The following is a 6898-nucleotide window of genomic DNA, read 5'->3' as shown; positions in this document are numbered from 1 at the left end:
GTCACCAGCTGGACCCCACGACCTGATCTTCACTGCTTACCTGCCTGTGCTCACGGACCTTAGTCCCTCCTTTTACTTAGCCTCTTATTATACCTCCCTTTTACTTCAGCCCAAACACCCCATGGGCACAGTGTCCTGTGGTGGAAACGGAATGTATCCAACATAAGGTAATGACTGCCCTGAGGAAAAGCTAGAATGGGCTCATTTTGAGTTTAACTCCTGACTCCCATCTATGCAGATGAATATTAGAGTAAAGGATGGAGTGAGGACACTTACCTTTATCTCATTATATATGTTTTTAAATGTTTCATTCTCAAAAGAGAGAACATGATTATGCATGGGGCAGAGAGAAGAATTCCAGCCAGGCTCCACACGAGTTGGGGCTTGATCTCAGGACTGTGACATCCTGACTTGAGCCTAAATCAAGAGGTGGAAGCTCAAGGGACTGAGCCACCCAGGAGCTCCCTTTTACCTCATTATAATACTAAAATCTCCACCCAAAGAGGAGCACAAACCTCATTTCGAATGGAACATACAGAGAATGTATGGAACTGTTATCTTAAGGCTCATTTGCCACCTTATCCCCAGCCTCCCCTTTCTGAATATCCACCCTCACCCTAAATACAAGGAAAACTTCTGAGGTGCCTCAGTGGCTCAGTCATCTGCCTCTGGGTTTCAGCTCAGATCATGATCTCACAGTTTATGAGTTCTAGCACTGTATTGGGATTTGTGTGGATAATGCAGAGTCTGCCTGTGATTGTCTCTCTTCCTCACTCTGCCCCTCCTCTGCCCTCCCTGTCTCTCACATAAACTTAAAACAATAAAAAAAATATTCCCCATTCCTTTGTGAGTCTCTGGATTGGAAGCTATACCCTGTGATCTTCTTATTTTCTGTAAATCAATTTTCCTTTATCTGACATTGCCATCTGTTACCATTTTTGCAATTCACCAAGGACTAAACTCCTGTTAGTTCAGTTATATTATTAGAACTGGTTCTGGCTCAGAGGAGTTTCATGCTTTCTGCAGTAACACAATGTGTAACACAGTATTAGGCTGTCATATATTTTTTAACGTTGAGGTATAAACCAATATAAATATTGTGTTTCCTCGAGAATTTGTAAAATGAATGGATCAACAGAGACACACATTTTTGAATCCTGTATTGACATCATACAGTAAATGTGGTGTCAATTAAAAAAATTCTATGTGATTATTTATTTTTGAAAAAGAGCCAAAGCTTGAGCAAGGAAGGAACAGAGAGGGGGAGACAGAAAATCCAAGTGGGCTTTAAGTTCTGAGGTGATAGCACAGAGGCCAAGGCGGGGTTCAATCTCACAAACCATGAGACCATGACCTGAGCTGAAGTCGGATGCTTAACTGAGCCATGTGGTGTCTTTTTCCTAATGGAAAGTTTTGGTGAGTGACAAATATATTTAGTGTATTCTAACATGAATTAGAATTCACACAGCACATTGGAGATCATGTTAAAGGCAGGTACCGTTCAGGAGTTCTGGGAAAGGTGGGTGTCTGCATTTCTAACAAGGCAGTAGTCTATGGGCCAAGGGATTCATATTTCAAGGGCAAAGAGGAAGAACTCCATGATCTCTTGGAGGACTTAGACCTGAGTGGGTTTTCTAGGTATTACAGGTTCTACTAGACTAAGAAGAAAGGCAACTAGGGTTCCCTAGCATTCCCTGGTTATGAGTGAGCATCTAACAGTTTCTCATAAATGCATAAGAAAATAATCTAAGAGAAGAAAGACATTATTTTTCTATTTTGAGTGAATCATTTGTCCAACATGTGGTATATGGTATGATCAGGTTTTAACCCAGGTTAACTGACCTAGAGGTGATGTAAAATGACACACGGATCAATATACAAAAGGGACCCTAAATCAGTGTTTATAGCAGGTGTCAAACCAGAGAAGAATGATGGAAAGGAGGTGTGCACACAACATTGATCTACTTCTGTACATTCCATGCACGTATCCATACATTTTGAAAGTGGTTAATATAACATTAAAAGTGATAGAATAGAAAATTATCAGGAGACTCAAAACTAGTTTTAATGAGTGGTGCCTGGGTGCCTTAGTCAGTTTGGTTTCCGACTCTTGATTTCAGCTCGTGTCCTGATCTCATGGTTTCCGAATTCCAGCCCCACCTCTGGCTCTGTGCTGACAGTGTGGAGCCTGCCTGGGATTTCCTCTCTCCCTCTCTTTCATTGCCTCTCCTTGTCTTTTTCAAAAATAAATAAAAAACCAACCAAACACAAAACATTTCAATGACATGAAACTCCTCAATCTAGTTGTGGATAATGATGCTTAGGTCTTTTACTCACACTGTGAATACAAACATGTAGAATGATATAAATATAACAGTTTTTATTTCTGAGTCTACTATGATGAGGGATACCAAAGGAATATGTTCACCTTCACCACACAAGGCTGACCGAGTCCCTGCATAGTTTTGATAAGCATCAAAGAAAGATTGCTTCCTGCATTCTTTTTTTTTCTTTAGTGTTTTTTTATTGTGTGAGAGAGAGCAAGGGCAGCAGGGTGTAAAAGGGGGAGAGGCAGAGACACAGAAAGAATCTGAAGCAGGCGCCAGGCTGTGACTGAGCTACCCAGGGGCCCCTGGAGGCTGCATTTCTTAAAGGGTCTCATGACTGCTGGTATGATTCACCAATTTTTAATATTGAACTGAAAGATGAGCACCAGGGAAATATTTCAACAGTAGTCCCACAGGTAGAAATTTAAAGAAACCTTTGTAATCAAACATGCTATAAGCCTACCCTCCCCCATGAACATATAAGCTTCCTACGTTCTTGCGCCGCTCGGTCACCATCTTAAGCTGTACCTTCGCAATGCACCGAGAGATAGATTCCTGCCAACGCCGTGCTTAGAACATTCTCTTCAAAAACTGTCAACCAGGGAACATAGTACCCTTGAGAATTTTCATTTAATGATAGAACGGGTCAACAATAGGGAGAGTGAAGGGCATGAAACATATTCTGACGGCCATATCCAAACAGAGACATCTGCCCATAAGACGAATCTCACTGCCCAAAGTGGTGAACAGTACAAAGGATTTGGCAAAACTTCCCCTTTCAAGTTAGCTCTTTCTGTCAAGCCGGGTGTTTCAGTAACCAAACACTGAAATCAAATTTAGACACATAATTATTTGCTGAGAGAAAATTTTGAAAATCAGAAAAGTGACCTCATTCATGTTGAAAATGAGTATTTGACCCAATGCGAAAATGGGATTGGACTGACCTTTCACTCAAATGTTTCTAAGAATCATAGATTTAAAACTGAAGAGGAATGTGTTAAGTGGCATCAGCTTGAGGGGCACATCAGAAAGAGGTCAACCCAACAAAATTACGAGGCGATTTTGAATGGACATAGAATTGCTGTTTGCAGTGAATCTGAGACGAAATTTAACCAAGGCTCCAACGTTAACAAACATCTGCGTGCTCATTTGCCAGAAAACCATTTTGAATGTAATAAAGGTGAGGAAGTCTTGTCTCAAAGACCTAAACGTATCAAACAGAGGAATACGCATCTGGAAGACAATCCTTATTGAGAACGTGGGAACGCTCTGCAGCTGTCCCCCAGTGTTGGTGATCCTCAGATAAGTTGTGTGGGACAAAAGCCATCCACAAGCAACAAGTCTGGAAACACACTTAGTCAGTCACCAACACTAAATATACATAACACAATTGGCACTGGAAAGAAAAGGTACATTTGTAAGGACTGTGGCCTGATCCTTCATCGGCAATCAACATTATCTGAACATCAGAGAGTGCATGCCGGAGAGACGTCCTACACCTGTGAAGAGTGTGGTCAAACCTTTAAGGACTGCTCATCGCTAAATAGACATGAGCAAATCCATATTAGAGAGAAAGCTTACAAATGTCAACAATGTGGCAAGGCCTTTCGCCAGCACTCACACCTTACTGAACATCTCAGAATTCATACTGGAGAGAAACCTTACCAATGTGAAGAGTGTGGCCAGGCCTTTCCCCGGCCATCAAAACTTTCCAAACATCACAGAATTCATATAAGAGAGAAACCTGAAAAATGTTAAAAGAATGTCAGTGCCTGTAAGTGGCCCTCAGCCCTTCCTGGACATCAGAGGATTCCTAGTGGAGAGTAACACAGAAATGTAAACAACGTGGCAGGCTCTCCGTGCTCGTCACAACGGACTCAACACTGTAGTTAGCACACAGGAGCAAAACTGACATGGAAAGAAAGAGGCCTCCCCTTTACCTAGAATTCAATCCGTGCTCAATGTCTCAAAATGCACTCTTGATGCAAATCCTAGCCATGTAATGAATGAGGAAAGACCATCATTTTAAATTACACTTTAGCAAACAGCAGACAGTGCATATAGGAAAGCAACTGGGAAGATAGATTTACAGAAGTATTACACTGAACATCAAATGTCAATAAGATTACAGACATCAAAATAGAAAGCAGCACATCAGTCACTCTTTTGAGACATTACACCAAAATACTTGTGGGGAATAATAGAAAGTTAAACACACAGAAAACATATGTCCTCTTCTGGTTCGGAAGAGTTAGTGGATGGGTTTTTGCAAAGTTATAATTAATTTCAATACGTGCTTTGTTGTCGGGAGCCATTCTGAACTCACTAGTTGAGAACACTTATCAGGTTAAGGCCGGTTTGCAAGGCCTCCTGCTGTCAGCCGATGACTGATATTCATCCCCCCCTCAATGGCTTTGGCTTCAGCACCTCACCCCTACGAACCTTGTTGATTGGTATGGAGAGTGACTTTTCCCCTTCTTCTAGCCCTACATGCTGATTGCAGCCTGTAAAGGAACTTACTGTAGGACCTTCTTCTTTTGTGATTATGGGAGCAAACATCTCCTTTCCTGAGAATCCCGTTTTTCTTATGCTTCCCCTTAAGTAGACAGGCTATTGATCCCCAGCCCACCCCTCACTAAGACCTAACTTCTGCCTTTGCTATGCTGAAAACATTGTCTTGTATTTGAATGCTAAAGATATCTTCTTTTTTTGTATGATAAGCATCTAAATCACATACATCAATCACTATTAATAAAGGCTATACATTAGTTTTCTGCAAAAAAAAAACCCATAAAACAAAAACAAACAAACAAACAAAAAACAAGGTACAGTTCTTTCTGCCCACGGGTCCTGTCCCGGTGCTACTTCCATAAACTACCCATCTTGTACCACACAGCATCTCAAGAATAGTATCTTGGCCATAGTACTTAAGAATCTCATAACATAATATTTCTTGGATCTTTCATTTTATCGGTTCTTTAAATGTTTAATTTTTTTTACTGAGAGAGGGCACAAATGATGAAGAGAGGAGAATGAGGAAGAGAGAGAGAGAATCCCATAAGGGGCAGAAAGAGAGAGAGAGAGAGAGAGAGAGAGAGAGAGAGAGAGAGAGAGAGAGAGAGAGAGAGGAAGGGACCGGAGGAAAGAGAGAGATGTGGGACTCAAACTGATGAACCATGAAATCGGAACCTGAGTGGAGCTTCATAGTTAACCAACTAAGCAATCCAGGCACATTACAAGTCTTTGATTTATATATTTACTTATTTTTGAAAAAGAAAGAGAGCAGGTACAGGGGAAGGACAGAGAGAGAGAGAGAATCCCAGGAGGGCTACTGTTGTCAGGATGAGCCTCGAGATCATGATCTGCAACGAAATCAAGACGGGAGATTTAAATGGCTGAGCCACCCAGATGCCCCTGTCGAAAGCTCCGGTTTCAATCATCATTTGTGCCCTAAGGTTCTTCACATTTTTAAGATGCTGAAACATGTCAATTATGTGATTCTTCTCTTTCTCAAAACACAAAGAAGTAAATAGAACAGTATGTCTGGGCCATGACCAAGAAGTGAAATAAAACCGATGGGCTGGAGATCAGACGGAATTAGAATTCTATTCCCAGAGGTCATTAGATCTTCTACACAAAAGTGAGAGCCTTCATTGCCCCGTGGAAACTGACCTGAGGGAGACGGGGAATAAATAAATGCTCAAGAAAGTATTCTTGAGGCCTTTTTGGTGAAGGAGGCTGATTCAATTAAAGCACAGGGACAGGATGTGTGGAAAGACTGAGTTGCACGATAATTATGAGGAGCCAATGGATATATACTTTAAGTTGAGGGGGTAGAAATAGAATTTCTAAAGGGATTTTCATAGGTTTAAGATGACTCCCTGGATCCTGGAAGTCTGGCTGGTGTCCAGCTAAGCCAGCTTTCTGCCTCTGGAAAAGCAGTAACATTAAAGCAGTTGTAAATATCTTAATGAATATCTTCCTCCGACAATCTCAAGTATTTCTCAGTGGGTTGCAAGGTGTAAGAAAATTTAATTTTATCCACATTTCTTTTGCCTTTGTTCTGTTGAAACCCATCGAAATGGAACTCACTCTGCCAACAGTCACATAGGGAGTTTTAGAGAGCTTTATTCCAGACTTTATTTAAGGCCGGGCCAAACCTGATCTAACCTGATCTCCCTGGTGTTAAGGAGCAGAGGATGGCCCTGAACAAAGGTAGCAGTGAGCTTATATTGACTTTAGCAAGGCGGCAAACATCATTTAGTTAACCAGTTAAAGTTCACAGCATTTCAGGACACCCAGTTACATTTTTACAAACAGACAGTAGTTCTGGCGGGACCCTATCAGTTTTAAAGTTCTTTGTCTTAAGAGGGTCTTGAAATGACCAATTATAGGTAGGCATCCAGGTTCTGGGGGATAGTGAATCCGTGACTTCCCACAGGTATGCTTTGCCTGGTCAGCTTCAAATAGGGGGGTGGGAGTGCAACTTACGACCTAAGTTGTCTGTTTAGAAAGCAGGCACATTTACAGGTGAGGTTAGCACCTTCTGATAATTTCCACAGAGAGCCACA

The 6898-nt window shown here is 41.5% G+C and overlaps 2 protein-coding genes across 2 annotated transcripts in view; both read right to left on the bottom strand.

Moving 5' to 3' along the window:
* The window catches only part of LOC115281185 (zinc finger protein 850-like), a 53323-nt gene that overhangs the window by 4927 nt on the left and 41498 nt on the right, over window positions 1-6898 (bottom strand). The gene's annotated exons all lie outside the window — the stretch shown is intronic.
* Window positions 1-6898, bottom strand: part of LOC115281209 (putative protein ZNF720) — an 8792-nt gene that overhangs the window by 971 nt on the left and 923 nt on the right. The gene's annotated exons all lie outside the window — the stretch shown is intronic.

The sequence above is a fragment of the Suricata suricatta genome, chromosome 16 (genome assembly GCF_006229205.1).
Source record: "Suricata suricatta isolate VVHF042 chromosome 16, meerkat_22Aug2017_6uvM2_HiC, whole genome shotgun sequence".
Lineage (NCBI taxonomy): Eukaryota > Metazoa > Chordata > Mammalia > Carnivora > Herpestidae > Suricata > Suricata suricatta.
This window is presented reverse-complemented; position numbering and strand designations above follow the sequence as displayed.